The sequence below is a fragment of the Sus scrofa genome, chromosome 16 (assembly GCF_000003025.6).
Source record: "Sus scrofa isolate TJ Tabasco breed Duroc chromosome 16, Sscrofa11.1, whole genome shotgun sequence".
Lineage (NCBI taxonomy): Eukaryota > Metazoa > Chordata > Mammalia > Artiodactyla > Suidae > Sus > Sus scrofa.
In genome coordinates, this window is record NC_010458.4 from 33513431 (window position 1) to 33538093 (window position 24663).

At 39.7% G+C, this 24663-nt stretch overlaps 1 protein-coding gene and 1 long non-coding RNA gene across 10 annotated transcripts in view; both read right to left on the reverse strand.

The window, feature by feature from the left end:
- The window catches only part of ARL15 (ADP ribosylation factor like GTPase 15), a 452958-nt gene that overhangs the window by 390840 nt on the left and 37455 nt on the right, over nt 1-24663 (reverse strand). The gene's annotated exons all lie outside the window — the stretch shown is intronic.
- LOC110257230 lies at nt 11470-18914 on the reverse strand. The gene is made up of 2 exons (XR_002339552.1): nt 14093-18914; nt 11470-11809 (listed from the first exon to the last, which is right to left on the reverse strand). It is a non-coding gene; the product is annotated as an uncharacterized LOC110257230 (long non-coding RNA).

Below are 24663 nucleotides of genomic sequence, written 5' to 3' on the forward strand. Positions count from 1 at the left end.
CTTGCAACCACCCAACACACATAAAATTCCATTTGTGATTTTTTCAAATTAAAAGTTTAGACAGGAGATTAGATGATGAAATTTAGTGAACAGGCACTTGCATTCTTCTCACCAGGCATTGGCAATAGAAAGTAACATTTGGGAACATAATGGACATAAAAGGAGCCACTGGGCAGTAAAACTTCTGGCTTATCTTTTCATCTAGGTTGAATTCATGTGATGGGGTGGGAAAACAGGATAACAATATAGCAAATTTTCCACATTGCTGCCTACAATTGTTGGGAAAAATATTAAGGCAGAGATTCCAGGGCTAATGGCATAGCACTGTTGTGGTTTGTTTCTTTAATATTAACCACAGGCTAAAGTGAATTATGCATTTTAAAAAATAACAAATTTTAACATTAATGGTTTTGTGATAACCCAACGATAATAATTTGCACTTTGAATCTGTACCAGATAAAGCTAAAGAATGGTAGTTGAAATGTCCCAGTTAACCTATCATTATCACTGTTATCCAAACAAGATTAGAGAGCCTTAAAATATAATGGAGCCAATGTTGTTTAAAAATTTTTCCACCCCTACAGCAGTGACAGAAGAAAGGGGAGGGGCATTTTTAAATGATCAAGACTGAAGGGAAATGGGAGCATTTTAATCATAGAGTATAAACTACTAAGATGAATGTATGCTTCCTAGCCCATTGTCCAGAAACCTATGGGCCCCACAGAGAAAGGAAACAGGAAAGTGGACCAAGGCATGTAATGAACCAATGGGCCAAAGGGTAAAACAGCAATCCTCTCTAGTTGGAGGACTTCCAAAATTACATCCCTCCATCCATCTGACAAATATTTATCACGGAATGCTTACTTCGGATCAGGCAGTGCTCTGAGCAACAGGGTTAGGGCAGCGAATCAGAGACCGTGGCTGTCGCCTTGCAAATCTCCAATTCTAACACTTGCCTTTAGGCTCTAAGAATATACTTCCAACACATGAACTGCACCCAAGGATAGGGTGCTGTGTTTAGATTAATAGTTTAAGAAGTTAATACCTATTGTATTGCACATCCAACTCACATACCTAAAGCCAAGGTCATCTTCTTGGCTCCCCAAATATTCCATCTATCTGGTCCCTGTATCAGGTAAAGGCATCACCATCCACTCAGCATTACCTGGACACTATCAAGTCATGTTTAAACTTCAACTTGTTGTAATTATCCACATTTACAAATAAGACTGTCAATCTCTTAGACAGATAAAAAGCTAGGTATCAGAGATCTGAAAAACATTATTCATTTTGTTAAACAAGTTCTTAACTCTTAACATTTTGTTTTTATCCTTTTCTTCTATAATAATGTTTTTTTCTGTAACCACAAACTTAAGGTATTTTTATGCTTAAAAATCTTTCACTGATCACAATCATGCTTCCCTGCAAATGAACTATGTATGTAATTGATACCTTATATATCAACCACAGGTCTTAAATGTTTAAAAACGTTTTTCTTGGGAGTTCCCGTGGTGGTTCAGCAACAACAAATCCAACTAGTATCTATGAGGACATGGGTTCGATCCTTGGCCCCACTCAGTGGGTTAAGGTTCCAGTGTTGCCATGAGCTGTGGTGTAGGTCACAGACATGGCTCAGATCCTATGTTGCTGTGGATGTGGTGTAGGCCAGCAGCTGCAGCGCTGACTTGACCCCCAGCCTGGGAACTTTCATATGCCAGACATGCAGCCCTAAAAGGCAGTAAGTTAATTAATTTAACATGCTGTTGCTAAAAAGTACTGACATCTGACCATGCCGGATTACCGTAAATGTTCAATTTGTGAACAGCTCGGTAACTGCAAAGTGCAATAAAGCAAAGCACAATAAAAATAAATAAAACTTTTTCTTACAGATTGAGTTTATTATTATTATCCACAACTGATGAGAAACAATTATGTAACAAGTGTTGATAAAGTCATAGTAATATAACAAGCACAAGTTTCAGGGAATTCCCTTTACGGTTCAGGGGTTAACAAACCTAAGTAGGATCCAGGAAGACACACCCTCACTCAGTGGGTTAAGGATCCAGCGTTGCTGTGAGCTGTGGCGTAGATCACAGAAGTAATTTGGATCTGGTATTGCTGTGGCACAGGCCAGCAGCTGTAGCTCCAAATGGACCCCTAGCCTGGGAACTTCCTTTTGCTGCAGATGTGGCCCTAAAAAAATAAATAGAAGATAAAAAAAAATTTGCAAATACATTTTTTAATGAGATGGCTAGACACTATACAGAGAGGATATTTACAGATATAGAGGATGATTCCTTATTGCTAAAATGAGAAATATGGTTCAATATCAATTCTGTTTTTAATGTTTTTATATATAGATATAAGCCCTGGGAAACCTGTTCTTATTCACAAGCAGATTGGAATAGAAGATTTGTGACATTGATATCACCTGATTCTTGCAACTTCCTAAGTGCATGCCAAAAATCATACTGTGACTTAAAGTTATTTTTAGTGACTAGCTGACAATTTGAGTATACCTGCCTTCAATTTGGTTTAGAGCAAAGAATAGATTATGACTGAACTGGTCATATTAGAGTTCTTCACTTTCTCAACACCAACACCGTATTTTGAATTTTTTCTTTTGTTTCATGCCCTGGAGGTTTCTATACCTAAGGGCAATGCATCATAAAAAGACTCACAAGTGAGAGCTGTAGCCATAAAAGGGGAGGTGATAAGAGAATTTATGTAGGTGGGCACTAATTTCCTTAACAAATATCTCAATGCTGACACATCTCTTGGAATGTCTTTGTGTATCCCAGAGGCATCTATGACCAATTCCAACACACTGATTGCAGCTCTGGTCATTCGTTCACTCATTCCACAAATTTCTGAGTACCTGCAACATGTCAGACTCTACCTTCAACTGCACAATAGCCGCACCCAAAGAAGCACCTGGTATAGAATGTATTGTTTATTAACACTGTAACCCAAATGAAGGAAAATGCGAAGTTTCCATCTGGATCAAAATATTCCAAGTCTAAAACATTGTGAAACTTCAGCAAGCCATAGTGAATTTAGATAGTCCCTTGCCTGAACTCACAATATGCTACAAAGGATACAATGAAAAGATACAATGTCTTAAGTACATAAAGGATACTACAACCTTGAAACAGGATATATAGAGTCTGTGAATTTGGGGTAAATCCAGAAAATACCAGCCTCAGATTTAGGTTAATTATGCACTTTAAAATATACAGATCCATCACCAATGATGAGATAAACTGGCATCACACACCCCTGATAAGGTGCACTAAGGACACGATGTCACCTCCATAATATTCCTGCCAAAAATGTTTAACATGAATCTAATGATGAAACCGTTACACAGATCTAAACGCAAAAAAGTTCTGCAAGATGACTGACCAGGCCCTAAAAATGTCGCTGAATAAAAGACAAAAAAGAAAAAGGCTGATAAACTCTTCTAAATTCAGCAAATTCACATTGAACACCTACTGCCTGGAAGGTAGTCAAGTGCGCTGGCTAAGGGTTTAGAATGCAGCACAAATCTACTCAAATTCTAGCTCTAAATCTTGTCTCCACCATATGGAAAAGACATTCAACCACTCTATGCCCCAGCTACCTCTCTATTACAAGTGAGAATAATGGCACTGCTTTCTTCACAAGATCGTACAGAGTTCAGTGAATTTACCTGTAAAGGCCTTAGCACACTTAGTAGGTGCTCAATGAATGTCTGTAATGATAATGATGAGGATGGTAATGAGCCATTAGATATTGGGGGTAGAGAAACAGAATGACATGGTCACCACCAGTCCTGGCATGGCCACTGGATGGGCTGTTGCTCCAGTCACCGAGAAAACAAGCACAGGTGAGCAGGTTTAGAAGCGGAAAGAGAGTTAAGATCAGTCTGGGCCAGACTCAGCATGAAGCGGAGAGAGAGTTAAGATCAGTCTGGGCCACACTAGCAGAGCCGTGCTGGAGTCACAAAGGTCTGCAGCAAACAAGTCTTGATGGTGAAAGGGAACAGATACATTCTACATTCCCCAGAACAAAACACCTCAACCAAACAGATTGTATCTTAGTTGCTTTAGGGTTCTAATTTCAAAAGATTAAAAAAAAAAAAAAAAGCAATTCTGCCAATCTCACACATTTCATGGTGTAAATCTCTTACTATATAAATAGAAGGTAGGATGGGTATTTGTGGCTCTCAACAGGTTCATTAAATCTCCAAGTTTAAATATCCCTGCCAGGAACATTACCAAGATATTAGCCAGGTATTCTTGCTCTACCTGAGATTATTTTATTAAAAAAAGCAAGTAATCATAAACTTTTACTCCCTAGATTATAAAACATAACCTTCCACTTACATCCTCCAAAATAAAATTGTCAAAAATGTAAACTACATGTGCATATGTGTCTGGGCAAAAAATATACATGGTGATGTTTTATCAATAAAATACTAGGTTTGGAGAGTTCCCTGGTGGCTCAGGAGATTAAAAATCCAGCCATTATCACTGCTGTGGCTTGGGTACCATCTCTGTCCCAGAAACTTCTGCGTGCCACAAGCACAGCCAAAACAAAACAAACGAAAAAAAAAAAACAAAAAACAAAACAAACCTAGATTTCATCTTGGCCCCAAAAGCCTGTTATCCATCCAACCAGAAGCTGGACTTGTCACAAACACAAAATCACTCTTGCTGGTCCACTCTGTACTCATTCAACATGAGCGCTAACAATGGCTTCGGCAACACTGGCTTTTCACCACACCTTCCTCAATTGGCCCTGTCTGAAGCTGAAGGACAGGTCAATCTGCTTTTGCTTATTTCCTCATCAGACAGCAAATTGTACTCCAGTGTCCATTCTCTCTCCATTAGGAATAGAACCCCCAGAGTCTTGGCTCCTTACCAAAGCCATTTCCAAGTCTCCTCTGCAGTGACGCGGTCACATGACTCAACTTCTGGGACTTGGGAGATGAGAGGAAGTGTCACGTGCAATTTCCAGGGTACGCCCGTCAATAGAACTGCTTGGCCTCCATTTCCTCTTTCCCCCAAACATATACAAGAGTGGTGAGCTGTCTTCAACCTGCACGTGAGCACAATAATCCACGCAATGGAAGAACATGCCAGGAGGAGCTTCAGTTCCTCAAAGACTCTTGAAGCAAAGGGCCAGACTCCAAACTGACTACCAGCTTCCAATCTGATATGAAATGAAATGAAAGCTTACTCTATTTAAGCCGCTGTTATTTTGTTCTTTATTAAAATAGCCACACCAATAACTTAATTCGTTTCTGGTCCATTAAATTCTACAACGATGCTGAATTTCTTCAGTTGCAGTGTGCCTCCCTTTGTCTTGGAGCTTTTTGTTTCTGTATCATGACTGCAGACATCTCAGCATCCCATACAATCTACATAAATATTTAAGCTGGAGTCTTCAAGGAGCACAGTAAACAGGTACAGTCAACTCTACTCCTCCCCACATGGTCATATATTAAACCTGTTAATCTGTTTGTTTTGTCTTGTTGGCTGCACCCATGGCCTGAGGAAGTTCCCAGGCCTGGGATCAAACCCAAGGCACAGCAGTGAAAACACCAGATCCTTAACCCACAGGGCCACAAGGGAACTCCTTAAATTTGTTTTTTAGTTTGTTTCCAGGGCCAATATTTGCAGAAGCCATATGCAGGACTGCCAGTCTGACACATATTTAACCTTGGTGTTTTAAAAGACAACATCCTAAACCCGGCATCAGGACTTGCCTACTTTGATTTGATTTCCTTCCCTCCAGAAATGATGACAGATATTACTGCATCCTCTATACTTTCTTCTTTGGTGCCTGTGGTAGGCCTAAGAACATTTCTCTTCCCCTCCACCACAGGATTTCCATGTCCTAATGCCCAAAACCTGTGACGACGTTACCTTACAGGGCAAAAGGAGGCTTCACTGACATGATTAAGGGCAACGTGATTAAGGGGGTCTTGAGATAGGAAGGTCAGCCTGGATTATACAAGTGTGCCCAATTTAATCACCACAGCCCTTATAAAGGGACAGTCAGGAGAATTATACCTGTCAGCGACAGAGGTGATGACAGAAACAGACATAACATATAAAGTGCAAGCTGAAGTGATGCCATTGCTGGGAGGAAGCCATGTACCAAAGCATAGAGGCAGACCCAAGAAGCCCCAAAAGGTAAGGACCAGATTCTCCTCCAGAAAGAAGACAGCACTTCATACTCTAAAAACTCAAAGGTTAGGGTAGGATTTGTTCAGATGTAAAAAGCTAGATTAAAACAATCAATTTGAATGATATAAAATATTACTAAATAGCATTATTAGTAATATGCATTTATTTTGCCTTTTATTGTAATAGCAAAGGAAGCACTCCCTGCCCCCTCCTTAAAAACAACAAAAACCCTCACAGAAGTTGAATATGAGCATTGTGGCAGGTACAAGCAAATGTTAAGAGTTGGATAAAAGGATAATCAGTACCTACTGCTGAGTGAATCTTTACCTCAGGATGAATCTAGATGCCATGTTTACTGTACTGTTCTAGAGGATGAATGTTTTCTCTGCTGGTACAACAGCATTTGATACTTTCCGCAAAGTCAAGGGAAGAATTTAAAAGCGTTCTAAAGCTCTTATCACTAATGAAAATAGCTAACCATTCATGATATTTTATTGCTAATATTTCATTCAAATCTCATTCATCACTAGATTGAATTTTAGTTCATGCGGGTCTTGGGTACAGAGAGGCAACCATCAGCCAGTGGGGTCCATGTGCTTCCAACAGGACGATCCCGGAGGGAACAAGATTAACTGACCCAGCTTCTTTCGCTTCAGCCTCTGAGCTTTCAGTTCTGACTAAAGGGGTTCACACTCCAACAAGCAAAGTGGTTAGATGCTCAAGTCATCAGGCCAACCCTTGCCCTGCTGCTAGCCACCACCAGCTGGCTATCCACCATTGCACTTCTGGCGCTAATAACAGTTCCACTTCTCAATGCAGAGAAGGCTGCAGGTCCCTCTGAGGGCATATTACCCTGACGTTCCAAAGGGAAGTCCTAGGCTATGCCCTAGCACGCCCTCTAGCCCAGAGTTAATCCACATTTGACTGCAGAAGGTTCATTTCAAGATCACATTCTCAAGTATGGCCCATTGCCATTGTTCGAATTCTGTAACGTCACAGACCTACAACTGCAACGTAAACTCTTGGCCTGGACTGACTTCCCCTTCTTCCTCCTGACCAGGACCCAATGAATGTTATGTAATACCCCAAACAGTCTGGATTCACATAACAGGGCCTCTTTTGTTTCAAAAACTAAATTACCTCTTTGTAAGACATCGCGGTACCACATCAGCGGGAACACACACTGTCCTGTGCTATCCACCATTGCACAGGCAAGAGTTATCTGCTCGAGCAGATGCTTGGTCTAAAGACCTCTTACTGCTTTGCTGTTTCAATTCATTCTAGGGTCTGGGAGCCATTGTAACTCCATTGTTGATAGTGCACAAGTTTCTCTCTGTGCCTTTTAAGTTCCCTGCCTCGAACACTGACGTAGGACTTGTTTTCTTCAGCTCCCCAAGTCAAGGCCCTCTAAAATGGGCATCATGTCCTTTCAACATCCAGAGAAAGCTCTATTCCCGCCAAACCCTCTTCTTTGTTGTCTGAGTGATGGTTTTATGAAACTTCTTCATGCTTAAGGTGCAGTATGCATTCATCTTCATACAACATACTTTTACACCTTGCAAGTTTTCAGCATGTCTGTCCTGTACATGCTCCACTTTCATGTTAGCTCATTTCAGATTATGGAAACCAAAGACCTAAGAACTATGTCTTTCCTCTCAGTTTTTAAGTGCTTAATCATAGCTGCGACTTGGCAACATTTGCAGCACACAGAAATAAAGTCAGGTCAACTAACTAACACCGTTATTAGTCACTGCACAGACTCACCCACAATCTTTAGTTTCCTTGTTTACTTTGTTTCACCTAAAACTTAGCATTTCTTTTCAACAGGTGCTAAGTTTTTCATGTTCATTTATGTTCATTTGCAATTAACAAGATTTTTCCCCCTCCCTGTTTTAGTCTGCTTGCGCCGCCATAACAAATTATCATTGAATGGTGGCTCCAACAACCGAAAGTCCTCACAGTTCTAGAAGGAAAATGTCTGAGATTAGGGTGCCAGCACGGTAGGATTCTGGTGAGAGCTCTTTTCCTGGCTTACAGAAGGTTGCCTTCCCGATTTGCAGCACAGCGAGACAGAGCAAACTCCGACGTTTCTTCTAAAGGCTAAGCCCATTACAAGGACCCCACTCTCAAGACTATCTCCCAAAAAACCCTGTCTCCAAATACCATCACATTGGTGGGCAGGGCTTTAAGAGGCAATCTGGGTGGGAGGGCAACTCATTCCACAGCACTCCCCTTGTAGGGATAATTTTCACCTGCCTCAGAATTAGCCCACAGCGAGAGCTGCTTCATTACATAAGCAGAGACTGAGCACATGCATGATCGCAGGCCCAGGCGAAGCGCTAGGTAATCAAGAATGACTAAGTACAATTCCTGGCATCAACAGTTCCACTATTCTCAGGTTCTAGTTGTAAATACACTATTGTGTTGACTCCCTGTGGGGCTCATGCTCAGATCCCCATCTACCGAAGTACAGTTGACAGCCTCCAGCTGCCACAACGGCAGGCAGGGCAGGTCTACCACGTCGCTGTCATTCCTGCTGAGGCTGTGCTTCTGCTGGTCTGCTGCCAGCCAGTGCTGCCGGGAAATGCGGAGGTCCTGGGGTCAGGCCTTTCCTGCCGATAAGAGGACTCCTCAAAAAGGTGGCTTTGCTCCAGGAGGTCCCGTCAGCCCAGGCAAGACTTTCTCAGAAGCTCGCTGCCGTCTAAAGCTCTTCCTCCCTAGTCATCCTCCTTCCCACTCGTTTATAGGAGCTGCAGTCTGCCCTGAAGACTCCCTGTACCTTCTCCTGTTCCCTCCCCCTTCATCCTGAATGACATTTCTCTAATCGATCTCTTCCCATGTGGTGTCCGCTTCCCAGAGAACCCCAAAAAAACACACCGACAAAGTCACTTCACATAAAAGAACAGAACACATGCCTAGCGCCCAAGTAGCCTATTCATCTAAGCGGGGATAGGTATCACCTAGGTTTATTTTGAGATTGCAAATATCATATACAAAATCTAACCTCTTAAGGGAAAACGTAAAATACATAAAAAGACACTCACTCAGAAGCGACTAGAACAAGAAGTGAGAGAAGCAATCAAGAAAATCTGTTTCTTTTTAAGTTTAAACTAAGATGAAACTGCACACTCTGCTCACACTTCTGTAACTGGACAGCTGCGGCCCATTTACCACATGTCAGCTGCTGTGCACAGCACTGTGGCAGATACAAGGAGCCCCTGGCCCTCAGGAAATTACAATTGGTGGTCCTATCATTTACCCAGAACTCTTGCTTCATGCATTGTAAACAATTTCTTCAGACTTCTGATGCACACATATTCGTATTCCTCTGCGCAAGGTCAATGGAAAAAAATAAGTCACCTAAGTCTTTTTAAATCCTTGACAGAAAATAATATGGTCTTCCAAAGTAAGCAGGACTCCTATTTCCTGTTCACTCTCAGAATCCTGTTCATTCTCGGAATCCCCTCCCTAGGCCTTCAAAGGGAAAATATCAAGATACTTTGTCACCAAATTTTAAGATTAGAAAAGCCCTTTAATGGTCATCTATATAGACACAATACCATTATTTCTCAATTAAGAAATGGGCTCAGGGCACTTGAGTCAAACTGACAGACTCAACGTTAAAAAAAAAAAATCCCAAAACACATTAACATTTTCTACATTTTTGTGTCATGAAATATACAAAAAACTGTATAAAGCAAATATGCTGTTTAAGGAATAACTATAAAGCCAACACCCTGTGCCCACCAACTGACTTAATAAGCAGAATATTACTAAAACCTTTAAAGCTTTTTCCATCCCTTCAGTCTCTTGGAGCCGAGCAGAATTTCTCAACCTCGGCACTGCTGACATTCTGGGCCAGATAGTTCTATAAATGCTCACCCAGTGTACTGCAGGATGTTTAGCAGCACCCCTGGCCTTGGCCCAGCAGATGCCAGTAGCATTTGCACCACCATCCTCAGTAGCATTAACTGAAAATGTCTTCAGACGTTGCTAATACAGCCCCCGGACGGAAGAACCATCATCTATTGAGGATGGCTGCCCTAAAGGTAACCACATATGAATTTTTCCTTTTTTTTTTTTTTTGTAGTTTATCTACCAATATATGTAACCTCAAAACAACATAGTGCTGGTTTAACAGTTTTTGACCTCTGTAGAAGTAAGATCATACTGCATGTATTTTCCTGCAGCTTATTTTTATTCAACATTATGATTGTAATATAGCCACGGTATGTTATATAGTTGTAATTCATATATTTTTAATTTGCATGTGTTTGCTGCTATATGGTATCCTACGAAATGCATTAAATTCCATAATGTATCAATCCCATCTATTACCAATGGACACTTTCAGTATTTCTAATATTCTGCTTTTATGAATACCTCTGTTAGGAACTTTCCCTGCACAGGTCTTCTTAGAATTACACAATTTCTCTGAAGTACACACCTAGGAGTAGATTTACTTGGGTCACAGAATATGCTGGCATTCTAACTCTATTATTTCCAAAATAGTTGTAAAAATGTACACTCCTCAGCAGCAGTGCAGGACAATTCCCACAGCTCCACGCACTCTCCAGTACTCAGTTCTCCACTTATATTTTCATGACATTTGGTATTGCAAAAATATCCATTGCTTACCGTGTAAATGCCAATTCTACAAACAGCAAATGAGATCTGGATACATTCAGACATTCTCTACAAGATTAAGAATAAAAGATTACAAGTTTGTTCCATAGAATGGACTTCTCCCCCCTTAATCTTGGTTCTCTCAAGAAAATCTTGGTTCTCTCAAGAAAGTCTGTTGTCTTCGGACATCTGCTTAATAAGCAAGTGGCTCAATTTTTTCCTTCTCTCCAGTTTTTCTAGGCCAGCTCAAATAAGACAGAGATAACATGTGTAGCAGAGTGTTTTATCATGGGCTATAAAGCAGATACTTCAATCTCCAATTCAAAAGCATAATTTCAAGAATGTGATTTATTGTACTGGTTTGATTTCACTTCTTTAAATCCTGCTCTAATACCTAACTTTTAATGATTAATACTTTGACTGCTACAAGTTGTTTTATAAGCACTTTTAGTTCAATTCTTACTAGATCATTTATGTCTACAATGCTCACGGAAAAGTAACCTTTTAAAGGAACACCTCGTGGTTATATGCTACAAGTTGTGAATGGGCTGAATTTAGAAGACTGAGACAGTAACAGAACTCTAATTAGAGTTCACAACTTCCCATTCCCAAAGCAAGTTTAGACTCCTAAAACTCATGTCCACTCACAAAACCATACATACCAAGCAAGAGTATTGATTTATTTTATTATCTTTTCTTTAACTGGAAGGATATTTTTAGTACATTAAATTGATATGTAGTCAAACAACCCTAAGTTTATACAGTCCGACATTGTTATTATGGCTTATTGCTGGCAAGCTAAAGCTTCTCCATAAAGTTTATAAAGCCCCAAATCTCAGCAATCATGGTTGTATCTGTTGTGCCAAAGTAGGGGAGACATGAGATCCCAGCTTCCCATAGCAGCCAAAAGGCTTCCGAAGAGGTGCTCCTTCTGAAGGCCAAGAAGTCATATTAAACTGATTCTGCAAAACGATCCAGCCTCTTCAGATATCCATAGGAAATGAATTCTGTGTGAGTAAAGAAACTGGTAAGGAAAATATTAAAAGCCAAGGCTATGTTCCATGGATATTCAAAATGAAAACTGCAACAAAGGAAAAATCAAACACGTAAGATAATTTGTTGGGTGAAGTGCATAAACTCTAAACTTTCAAAAAGTTCCACACACTCATGGGTGTCAATGTTCAAATGAATGGCTAATCATTTAATATTTGGGATCATTTCTATTATTAAGATACCATCATTGTCATAACACTACTGGGTTTATTTTGAATAAACTACAGTGTCACTGACAGTTTCACAGCTGAAAGACCGAGTATCATTACCTTCCCCAACATTTATTTTCCTTTCTACCTTTGGAAGTTACCCCAATTTTTACTTTCATACAATATGAATGGGAATTCCCTGGTGGCCTAGCAGTTAAGGATCAGGCGTGTCAGTGCTGTGGCACAGGTTCAATCCCTAACCTGTGAACTTCTGCATTTCTGCATACAACAAACAGGGCAAAAAAAAAAAAAAAAAAGTATTTAACAAGTCTTTCAATAAGCTGGAAAGGTTATTTTCCCCAAGTGAAAAGTTCACTATCTTACTTTGTGCCACCTGGAACAGGAGTCTACTCCCCAGCCTTCCTTGGAACTAGGGACCGTCATGTGACCAAGTTCTCTGTAGATGTATCAAGTGAAGGATGCAGAAAGGGAACTGACTCTGAGAGACCCTTTTTGCTCTGTCTTTCCTAACTCTTTCTCCAGTCTGCAACTGAGACTTCATATAGCCCCAAGCCTGACCTTGGATTGGGAGGGCGCCCCAAGAATGGTGGGCACAGTAAGTAGAATCTGAGGATGAGTGAGCCTTGAGACTCAAACATAGTGAAGCTGCCACACCTCCTTCCTCCAGAAGGTGTGTAGGCAGCAGAAGTAAACCTCTAACTTGTTTCAAGACCTTAATGCATCTCTCTCAATTGACTAATCCTAACTCGTCCAGAGCAACCTTCCATTTGAACAAGCAGGTGGCCCCGGTGCCTTAAAACAAAGAGCCCCAGCATTTGTCTTTAGGGAGTAGCTCTTTTTAAGAACTTGATCTTTTAAAAGAGAGAGATGTACTTATTATTCAGTTACCAAAAACCTACTTTCTAATTCTTCCTTTTCACATTCCCAAAATGTCCAAATGCTGTTACTGCGATTATCAAAATCATTACCCTGAAAACCCTCAAGTTATCTTGTGCAATTTTTTTCTGACTAGCCTCATTTCCCCTTACTCTCTATCTAACCTCTAATCCTTACAAATTCTGCCTTAACCCTGAACATCTGACCTCAGACCAAACAGCACATCTATTGCTCAAAAACTCTAAATTCATTCTAACCGTGAAGTTGTGAGGAATGGCACTCCTCACTCTAATTAGAGGGAGTGGAATAAAAACACATTTAAAAGCATAACCAAACTTCCTTTGGTCATGCTAGAGGAACTGGTTATAAATTTTAAATGATTAGTTCATATTCTTTCCCCATAAAGATGTTCTATTGGCAAGAATTCATTTTATTTCAATGGTAACCCTAGGGGACATATTGCACACAGCTTGGAATGAAAGACGAGTCATTATCCTCAAGGGAAAAACAAATCTCTACCTTAGATCAACTCTGACCCAGGAGCCTCTGTATCAGCTTTCATGAATCTGCACTGAGGAAGAACTCAGGAGTATTGTTTCAAAAGCAATAACCTGCAAAATAATCTCATCTTCTTTGCTGCCTCATGTCATAAAAGTGCACAAAAGAAATCCTGTCAAAACCAAGTCACAGATTTTAACCTACCTGTTATGACAGAGCTACAGCGAAAACCAAGTGTCTAAATCCAGAAGAGAAAAATACTCAATTTGAAATTAATATGATTACTTACAGTTTACTGTTGTTTCCCCCAAGACATTTCAAAAGGTAAACACGAAAATAAAGGAGAAAAAAAAAAAAAGGGTCTTCAACAAGACAACAGAAAATACTACAGTCTGGCAAGAAAATGATTTCAAGGTGTAACAACTGTCAGTTCCATCTGAGGATGGCAAGACACATTAATTTTCTTTTGATCAAAGAGCTGTTTTAAAAACATTTTGATGGGCTATGCAATTCCTCGTTCCAGTATAGTAAGGCAACAGTCTTGTTTCCTTATTTTCTCTGCCATAATTTTGCATGTGATGAAAATAGAAGGTTAATGTAGCCAAATCAACACTTCAGAGTAACTGGAGAGCCAGAGTCGGAGCAACCAGATGGGAAAGAGAGCAGTAAAACACCTAGAAATGAGGATCATACCTGGATCATCTACTTCCAAGTAAACCTAAAATCTAGCATTTTCTCTTGACAGCATCCCAAACGGGCTGGAAGCAAAGGTGTGGGGTTTGGGACACTGGGGAGAAGACTGGCTCAGAGCATTCTAAGGAGCGTGGGTGCTCCAAAGTGCCGAGTGGGTGGAGTCTTCCCTGAGTAAAGGTTACATCTGTCATTATGCTGCAGTCACTCCTCCAGACACAGAACCAAACTCGTGGGAATGCCACCGATTTCAGACCCCACATCTCCTTTTGTTAGTGTTGTCACTGAAAACATTAACGGTGAATTATTTAACAACTCCCTTGGTACACTTGAAAGGTTACTTTCTCCAAAAGGAAAATAACATAAAAAAGAAAAAACTCAATTTCTATTTACAAAATAGAATGAAGGCTTGTTGACAAAATGTGGAGGAGTTTGCTCCTCAACATCTACAGTCTGGCTTCCTCAGACTAGGGAAAAGCAGAATGATACATCAGCCTAGAAGGAAACATTTACATCTGAAGCTGAACTAGCAAAATTGGTCTTTCAGCATTTTCTAAAATGTTTGCAATTCTAACCATGCCCCCTTCATCCCAAGGGCATCTATACTTCCCAAGCTAACTACAACTGACCAGGGATGAAATACATTAAGAGTTCAACCAGGAATCCAAAAAGGAATCCTTGCCCTCATCTGTTAAAAAAAGTTATCAGCACATTGTGAAATTCAATTACAAAGATTTCAAAAGCCATCTAAGCAGAAAAAACTGAACACAAGCATAAACAGTCCTTATCAGAACCTACAGATTTCATCCCAGCAAAATTTTACTCAATCTTCTGCAAATACAGCACTAAGCGCCACATATAATATCCCAATGAAAGCAGAATTTTGGCTCAATACTGAAGAAAAAGAATAGCTCTCTTCCTGAAAGTTCTGATTAAAGACTACTGGGAGCAGGAAAGCAATGCTCTTCTAATTTACCAGATTAAAAGAATTAATATTACTTACTTTGGAAGATTTATTTCTTTGCTTTTTTTGTTTTTTAACCAGGCAGTAGGGATTAAATTAAAAAATTCAATCCAAGAAAACAAAATTTTGCTGAGCATCACTAATGTGACAGTATTGGTAGGCAGAGAGGAATTGGGTATATGACAATAATTAAGATCAAACCCTAACAGCAACAGTATTCCAGCTCAAGAGAGAGCAGTCACTTAACAGACCTGTGACAACAACGGCAAGATCAAGTGCCCAGCACAATGAAAGACATACACAAAGGGTTTAGGGAAGCACCAACCTCATTACAGGAGTGTCAGCAAAGACTTCATAGAGAGAAGAACTCCCAAAAAGTCTGGAAAGGTTAGGAGTTAGCTAGGAGAAAGTGGGTAACAGAAGAAAAGATCATTCCAGTTGAAAGTGACAACAGAAGTAAAAGCACTGGAGGGATACACGTGTATGCCTCAAACACCCTTCTAGTCTTTTAAAAGGATCACTTATCAATCAAATGTCAGTTATGGATAGTTGTTGACTGTCCACACTATCTGAAATTCATTCATGTTAAGATTTTTAACTTCAAGGTTTATCATTTTAAGATTTCTAACTCTCTGCCAAAGGGAGTTGCATTCATCAGGGAACAAGCAGGCTGGTCACATTCTAAAAGCTGCTCTGCCTCCACACCCTTGAAGATTAAAAGGCTCATAAGCAAGATAGCCATGGCTGATTAAACTAGCAGGCCATCCATCCTCAAGCTGGCCAACAACCAAGGTGGGGCCCAGCAGGATGAGCTAGACTAGGCTAGTCCAATCATTCTCGCTCTCCAAAATATGAGTGGAAAAATACTGAGATGATGAAGCAGTTAGGAGTAGGAAGTGAAGCTGAGAGAACACAAACAAAAGGTATTAAGTAACTTCATGACCATGAAGGATCTTAGGAACCTAAATGTATGAGGAAGCCAAAACTATGAATAAACAACTATATGGTAAAGATACACAAAGCAGAGAAGAAAAACTCTGCTAGTAATCCCAAAAGAAGTAGACCCACAGATACAGGTACATGAGGAATGGCAGATTGTAGTTGCAGAGATATCTGTTGGAGAAAAGAAAAAAAAAAAAAAAAAGTTACATATTCTCCAGGTTCCTTTGTAACTACATATAGCAATGTAACCGAGTTTTGGTATATGTACATCAGAAAGTCTTATTAAAGTCTTCCAGAGGGAGGTATACTTGTCTACCCTTTCTCCATCCTGCTACCTGGAATGCAGAAGAGATGGTAGGACCTCTGGCAACAATTTTGAACCATGAGTTTTGAGTCCACACACAGTGGGTAGAATCATCTTGGGAACCTAATGACTGCTGGACTTAACCTGCCTGGGGGGGGGGGAACCTTGTCAAAGCCACTATTTTCCAAACATTTCCAATTCTATCTTGCTATACTACTTGAGACATTGTCAGTTGAACAAGGACAGTCCCTTAAATCAGTAAAATGGAAGTGTGATGTGTTCCAATTTACAGTGGTATTATTACCACCAATTTAGAGATGATGAAACAAATACCAGCTAGTGATGTGACAGAACCTGGATTCAAATCAAATCTTCTGGACATGAGAGCCCATACTTTTAATCATTAAGAACAAATGAATGCAAATGAAGTCAAACTATAGAAGAGGTTCAGAGTATTTGATAGTTCACCAAATACTCTGACTACCGAAGGCCAATAAAAACCCATGCTGAATGTAATAACACTTTTGACAAGTTCCTGCAACTCTCTAACCCTATGTAAGACAGAAAAGGTTTTTTCCAGCACAAGTATTCTACTCTAAGTAGTTAGGGAAGGGTATCTGGGCACCAAAAACTTAACACAGGTACCAGCCCCTCATGCATGGCAGAAGCCTGACAAATTCTGATGCATAAAGGAGTAGAACAGATTTTTAAGAGAACAGAGGATTCTAGGAGACCTGCAGTGTATTTTCAAAGTGCTAAGAGCTCTCTCTTCCCCCACCTGCCAGTACTAAGAAGTTTCTCTCAATAACTTTAAGAATTTTCCACACATGTGACAGTTGGAAGAGCCTGGCCTTAGTATTCCAACTTTCAGGCTCCTAATGCCCCTGGAATGTTTCACGCCACACATGGTAATGATGGGATGGAGTGGCGAGCCTTTTGAAAGGTTTAAAGGATTTTAGATGGCCAGGATGAAGGCACCAGCATACTCAACATTAATCTTCCCCATTAAATAAACAAATATTATCTGCATTGAGCATCTCCTTTGTGTCAAGCAGGGTCCTTGCTGGAGACTAAGCAGTACACAATGCCCCTGCTCTCAGGGAGGCCACCCTCTAGCAGGGGGAGGCAGGAAAAAGCAAAAAATCAATCAAGTTAGATGATGGTAAGTGCTAGGAAGAAAAATCAAGGATAGAATGTTCAGGAGACAGTGGATTGAGGTGTATTACTATTTTTGAAAGAAGATGTAGTAATTCTAGCAACATTATGGATAATAAAATAAAGGATTCCAGAAAAGCTTTCAACAACTCTGCTTTGAAAATCCCTAGTGTAGGCAAACACAGTATCCTGAAATGTCAGAACACTAGACACTCAATTCAATAGGCCACAGACGTTAAGAAGTGGTCAGGGAGTCATTAAGATCACAGCTTTCCAACATGACAGTATAAATCAACTCTACTTCAATATAAAATAAAATTTTTTTTAATTTTAAGTAAATACATACACACGCATTGCAGCTTTGGGTATCAGCTCCCTCAAATCAAACCCCAGCCATGCAGCTTACTATCTGTGGGGACTTGGACAAGGTATTCAACCTCTTTGCATCTTAGTTTGTCATTTGTACAATGAGGATGACAGTAGCAGCTACTTTGGAGAGTTCAATGAGGATTAAATGGGTTAGGAGAGGAAATACAGTAAGCTCCAAATCAGTATGTGTTTAGAAGTTTAACTGGGTATCTACTGTGTCCCAGGCACACAAAGTCTACTAAGCATCTGCACTAAGGGGCCGAGGGCACCAAGGGCCCCAGGAGATGCACTCTGCCATCAGCTTCTCTGGACACCCTGGATTCAGGCCTTATTTCATACTCCTAGTGTCTCTTTCTGCTGTCTCCACATTCCAGAACTGTGACTGCTCACTGCAAACACTCTAAACCAGGATGGACGCTAACCCCAAGATTCCCCAAAGGAAGAAACATCCCAGAGTAGAGGTCATAGTTCCCCAGCTCTCCGCCCAAATAGACCAAGCACCAGAGGCAAAAAGGGAACCCATTCATTTCAGCCAGATCTCATATTACTGCCCAGCCAGGCAATTTACAACTACATTTGAACTAAACAGGTTTTGGTCAACCTTTTAATATTCAATATTAATATTTCATGGTATCTTTTATGACAGGCATCTGGTTTGCAATGCTTTGCCCACTAGACATCTGGGAGCACCATTATTTACGACAAGAAAAATTTTATTTCCCAATTCTCCAAAATATGGATTTATCTTCTTCCCTCTCATACCCTTTTGAATATAATAAAATGAATAAAACTTTTCAGCACTGCCCTTCTGGTTAAAAAAAACTTATAAATTGACCTTTAGGGACTCTGTCTTTTAACTTATAAGTTCATGCCTCACCTTGAGTACAATGCTGATATTGCCAAATCTGTATTTAAATTTCTCAAAATATTTTACACAGAATAAGGTTGGCAGAATAGAGGGACTGGAACTCACCTTCTCTCATAAAAACAACAAAATTACAACCAAATGCTGAACGACTTTCTACCAAATGGACTGGAAACTTTCAAAAAGATATCCTACTCCAGAAGACAAAGAGGAGGTCACATCAAGAGGTAGGAGGGGCGACTATGTGATATAAGCAATCTTATACCTCCTGGTGGGAAGCCCACAGACTGCAAAGTAACTGTATCACAGAGACTCACCAACAAGAGTGAGAGTTCTGAGCCCCACATCAGGATCTGGCATTGGGAGAAAGAGCCCCCGGTACATCTGGCATTGAAGGCCAGTGGGGCTGGTGTGCAGGAGCTCCACAGGACTGGGGGAAACAGAGACCCCATTCTTGAAAGGCACACACAGGCTTTCATGTGCACTGGGTCCCAGAGCAAAGCAGAAGTTCCATGGCAATACGGGTCAGACCTGACTGCAGTTCTTCAGACCTGACTGCAGTTCTTGGCGGATCTCCTGGGAAAACAGGAGGTGACTGTGTCTTGTTGTCAGGGAAGGACAGTGGAGTCAGAGCTCTAGGGAATCAGCATGTGTTCCTCTAGAGGTGGCCATTTTGGGAAAATCTGGCCCCACCCATTAGCAGTGAGAAACCCAAGGCCAAACTATAATCAAGGTGGGAATGCAGCCCCACCCATCAGTAAACAGGCTGCCTAAAGACCCCCCAGGCACACAGCCACCTCTATTATCACCCAAAGACAAAGATCCACCCACCAGAGGGATAGAATCAGTCCAAACTACCAGTGGGCAGGTACCAGTCCCAACCATTGGGAAGTCTTTGGGAAGCACCCATACTAACTTCAGTCAGAAGAGGTACAGACATCAGAAGTAAGAGAAATTACAACTCTTATTGTCTGCAAAAAGGAGACCACACCAAAAACCTATAAAAATGAAAAGGCAGAGAACTGTAACTCAGATAAGGGAGCAAGAAAAAAACCAGAAGAACAGCTAAGTGATCTGGAGATTATCAGCCTCCAGGAAAAAAAACTTTAGACTCATGATGCTGAAGATGATGCAGGACATTGCAAATAAACTGGAGGCAAAGATTGATAATGTACAGCAAACATTGAGGAAAGAAATACAAGATTTAAAACATAAGCAGAGATGCAAAGTACAATAACTGAAATAAATTCATTAGAAGCAACCAACAGCAGAACACAGCAGGCAGAAGAATGAATACATGAGGTGGAGGACAGACTAGTGGAAATCACTGATGTGGAACAGAAAAGAAAAAAGATTGAAAAGAAATGAAGACAGTTTAAGACCTCTGGGACAATGTCAAACGCAGCAACATCCATATCATAGGGGTACCAGAAGGAGAAGAGAGAGAGAAAGGGATAGAAAAAATATCCTAAGAGATAATAGCTGAAAACTTCCATAACATGGGAAAAGAACCACTCACTCAAATTTAGGAAGCACAACGAGTACCATATAAAATGAACCCAAGGAGGAACACCCCAAGACACATATTAATGAAACCAAAATTAAAGACAAAAGAAAAATACTGAAAGCAGCTTAGGAGAAAGAAATAACATGCAAGGGAACCCTGATAAGGTTTTCGGCAAATTTTTCAGTAGAAACTCTGCAGGCTGGAAGGGAGTGGCACAGTATACTTAACATGATGAAAGGAAAAAAACCAACCAAGATTACTTTACCCAGCAAGGCTCTCATTCAGATTTGAAGGAGAAATCAAAAGCTTTACAGAATGTGAAGCTAAAATTCTCTTGGTTTTACAAAAGCAAAAGCTAAGAGAATTCAGCAACACTAAACTAGCTTTACAACAAATACTAAAGGAACTTTTCTAGGCAGAAAGAAAAGGCCACAACCAGAAACAAAAATACCACAAATGACAAGGCTCACCAGTAAAGGCATACATATAGTAAAGGTAGGAAATCATCCATGCACAAATATGCTACCAAAATCAGAAATTGTGAGACGAGGACGGTACAAATACAGGACACTGGAGATGCACATGCAATTAAGAGACCAACAACTTAAAACAATCTTGTGTATATCGATAGATTCCTATATCAAAACTTCAAGGTAACTGCAAACCAAAAATCTACAATTGATACGCCCATAAATAAAAATCAACTCAAATACAACACTAAAGATAGTCATCAAACCACAAGAGCAGAGAACAAGGGAAGAAAAAAGAGCAACAAAACTAAATCCAAAACAGTTAATAAAATGGCAATAAAAACATACATATCAATCATTACCTTAAATGTTAATGGAATAAATGCCCCAACCAAAAGACAGACTGGCTGAATGGATACAAAACCAAGATCCATATATATGCTGTCTTCAAGAAACCTGCTTCACTTTTACAGACACATACAAATTCAAAGAGAGAATGGAAGAAAATATTCCATGCGAACAAGAATCAAAAGAAAGCTGGAGTAGCAATACTCATATCAGACAAAAAAGACCTTAAAGATTATGAGAGACAAAGAAGGACATTACATAATGATCAAAGGATCAATCCAAGAAGAAGATATAACAATTGTAAATATACATGCACCCAACATAGGACACCTCAATATATAAGGCAACTGCTAACAACCTTAAAAGGAGAAATTGACAATAACACAGTAATAGTGGGGGACTTTAACACCCCACTTACAACAATGGACAGATCATCCATACACAAAATCAATTAAGGAAACACAGGCCCTGAATGAAGCATTAGACCACATGGACTTGAGATACTTATAGGACATTCCATCCAAAAGCAACAGAATACACATTCTTCTCAACTGCACACAGAACATTCTCTAAGATTGATCATATCCTGGGCTACAAAGTAAACCTTGGTAACTTTAAGAAAATTGAAGTCATAACAAGCATCTTTTCTGACCACAATGCTATATGACTAGAAATCAACAAGGAAAAAACTGCAAAAAACACAAATATGTGGAGACTAAACAACATGCTACTAAACAACCAATGGATCACTGAAGAAATCACAGAGGAAATTAAATACCTAGAAGCAAATGACAAGATATGACACTCCAAAACCTATGGGATGCAGCAAAAGCCGTTCTAAGAGGAAAGTTTATAGCAATACAAGCCTACCTCAGGAAACAAGAAAAAGCTCAAAAACAACCTAATTTTACATCTAAAGCAGCTAGAGAGAGCAGAACAGACAAGATTAGCAGAAGGAAAGAAATCAAAGATCAGAGCAAAAATAAATAGAAACAAAGAAAACCAAAGAAAAGATCAATGAAATGAAAAGCTGGCTCTTTGAAAACGTCAACAAAATTGATAAATCCTTAGCCAGACTTATCAAGGAAAAAAAAAAAAAGAGGACTCAAATCACTAAAATTAAAAATGAAAAAGGAGAAGTTACAACAGACATCACAGAAATACAAAGGATCATAAGAGACTACTACATGCAACTATATGCCAATAAAACAGACAACCTAGAAGAAATGGACAAATTCTTAGAAAGTACAATCTTCCAAGACTAAACCAAGATAAAACAGAAAAGATAAACAGACCAATCACAAGTACCAAGATTCAAACTGATTACAAAACTTCCAATGAAGTCCAGGACCAGAGGGCCTCACAGGCTAATTCTATCAAACATTTAGAGAAGAGCTAAACACCTAATTTTCTGAAACTATTCCAAAAACTTGCAGAGTTAGGAACACTCCCAAACTCATTCTATGAGGCCACCATCACCCCAATACCAAAACCAGACAAACATACTGCAAAAAAAAGAAAATTGCAGGCTAATTTCACTGATAAACATGGACGCAAAAACCCTCAACAAAATACTAGCAAACCTAATCTACCAATACATTAAAAGGATTGTACATCATGATCAAGTGGGATTTATCCCAGGGATGCAAGGATATTTCCATATTCAAAAATCAATTAGTGTGGTACACCACATTAAAAACCTGAAGAATAAAAACCACATGACCCTCTCAGTAAATGCAGAAAAAGCCTTTTGACAAAATCCAACACTCATTTCTGATAAAAACCCTTTACGAAGTGGGCACAGAGGGAACCTACCTCAACATAACAAAAGCCATATACGACCTACCTACAGCTAACATCATTTTCAATGGTGAAAAGTTGAAAGAATTCCCACTGAGATCAGGAACAAGACAAGGATGTCCGTTCCTAACCACTACTATTAACATAGTTATAGAAGTCCTAGCCATGGCAATCAGAGAAGCAAAAGAAATAAAAGGAACTCAAAAAGGAAAACTATCACTATTTGCAGATGACATGATACTGTACCCAGAAAATCCTAAAGACGCTACCAGAAAACTGTTAAGACCTCATCAACGAATTTGGCAAAGTCGCAGGATACAAAATTAACACACAGAAATTGAATGCATTTCTATATACTGACAAAGATCAGAAAGAGAAATTAAGGAAACGATCCCATTTGCCATCATGTCAACAAGAATAAAATACTTAGGAATAAACCTACTAAAGAGACAAAAGACCTGTACTCTGAAAACTAAGACACTGATGAAAGAAATCAAAGGTGACACAAACAGATGAGAAGATGTACTATGCTCTTGGACTGGAAGAATCAATATGATCAAAATGACTATACTGCCCAAGGCAATCTACAGAGTCAATGCAATCCCTATCAAATTACCAAGGACATTTTTCACAGACATCAAACAAAATATTTTAAAGTTTGTTTGGAAGCACAAAAGACCCAGAATAGCCAAAGACATCCTGAAAAAGAAAAATGGAGCTGGAGGAATCAGACTCCCGGACTTCAGACTATACTATAAAGCTAGTCATCAAAACCATATGGTACTGGCACAAACACAGAAATATAGATCAGTGGAACAGGATAGAAAGCCCAGAATTAAACCCACATACCTACAGCCAACTCATCTATGACAAAGGAGGCAAGAATATACAATGGAGAAAAGACAGCCCATTCGATAAGTGGTGCTGGGAAAATTGGACAGCCACATGGAAAAGAAGGAAATTAGAACACTCCCTAACACCATACACAAAAATAAAATCAAAATGGATTAAAGACCTAGATAGAAGACCAGACACTTATAAAACTCTTAGAGGAAAACATAGGCCAAACACTCTCTGACATAAACCACAGCAACATCTTCTCAGATCCACCTCTTAAGAGTCATGACAGTACAAACAAAAATAAACAAATGGGACCTAATCAAACTTACACGTTTCTGCACAGCAAAGGAAACCTGAAACTAAAAGACAACCCACAGAATGGGAGAAAATATTTGCAAATGCATCGACTGACAAGGGAGTCATCTCCAAAATTTACAAACAACTTCCACAGCTCCATACCAAAAAAATAAACAATCCCATCAAAAAATGGGCAGAAGATCTAAACAGACTGTTCTCCAAAGAAGACATACAGATGGCCAAAAAACACATGAAAAGATGTTCGACATCACTCATTATTAGAGAAATACAAATCAAAACTACTATGAGGTACCACCTTACACCAGCCAGAATGGCCAGCAACAAAAAGCCTACAAACAATAAGTGCTGGAGAGGGTGTGGAGAAAAAGGAACCCTAGTACACTGTTGGTGGGATTGTAAATTGGTGCAACTACGTGGGAAACAACATGGAGATACCTCAGAAAACTAAAAGTCATGGGAACAACCTAAATGTCCATTGACAGAGGAGTGGATCAAGAAGATGTGGTACATAGACGCAATGGAATATTACTCAGCCATTAAAAGCAGAAAAAATACCAGCATTTTTAGTAACATGGATAGACCTAGAAATTATCATGCCAAATGAAGTCAGTCAGACAGCGAGATACCAACATCATATGCTATCACTTATATGTAGAATCTGAAAAAGGACACAATGAGCTTCTTTGCAGAAC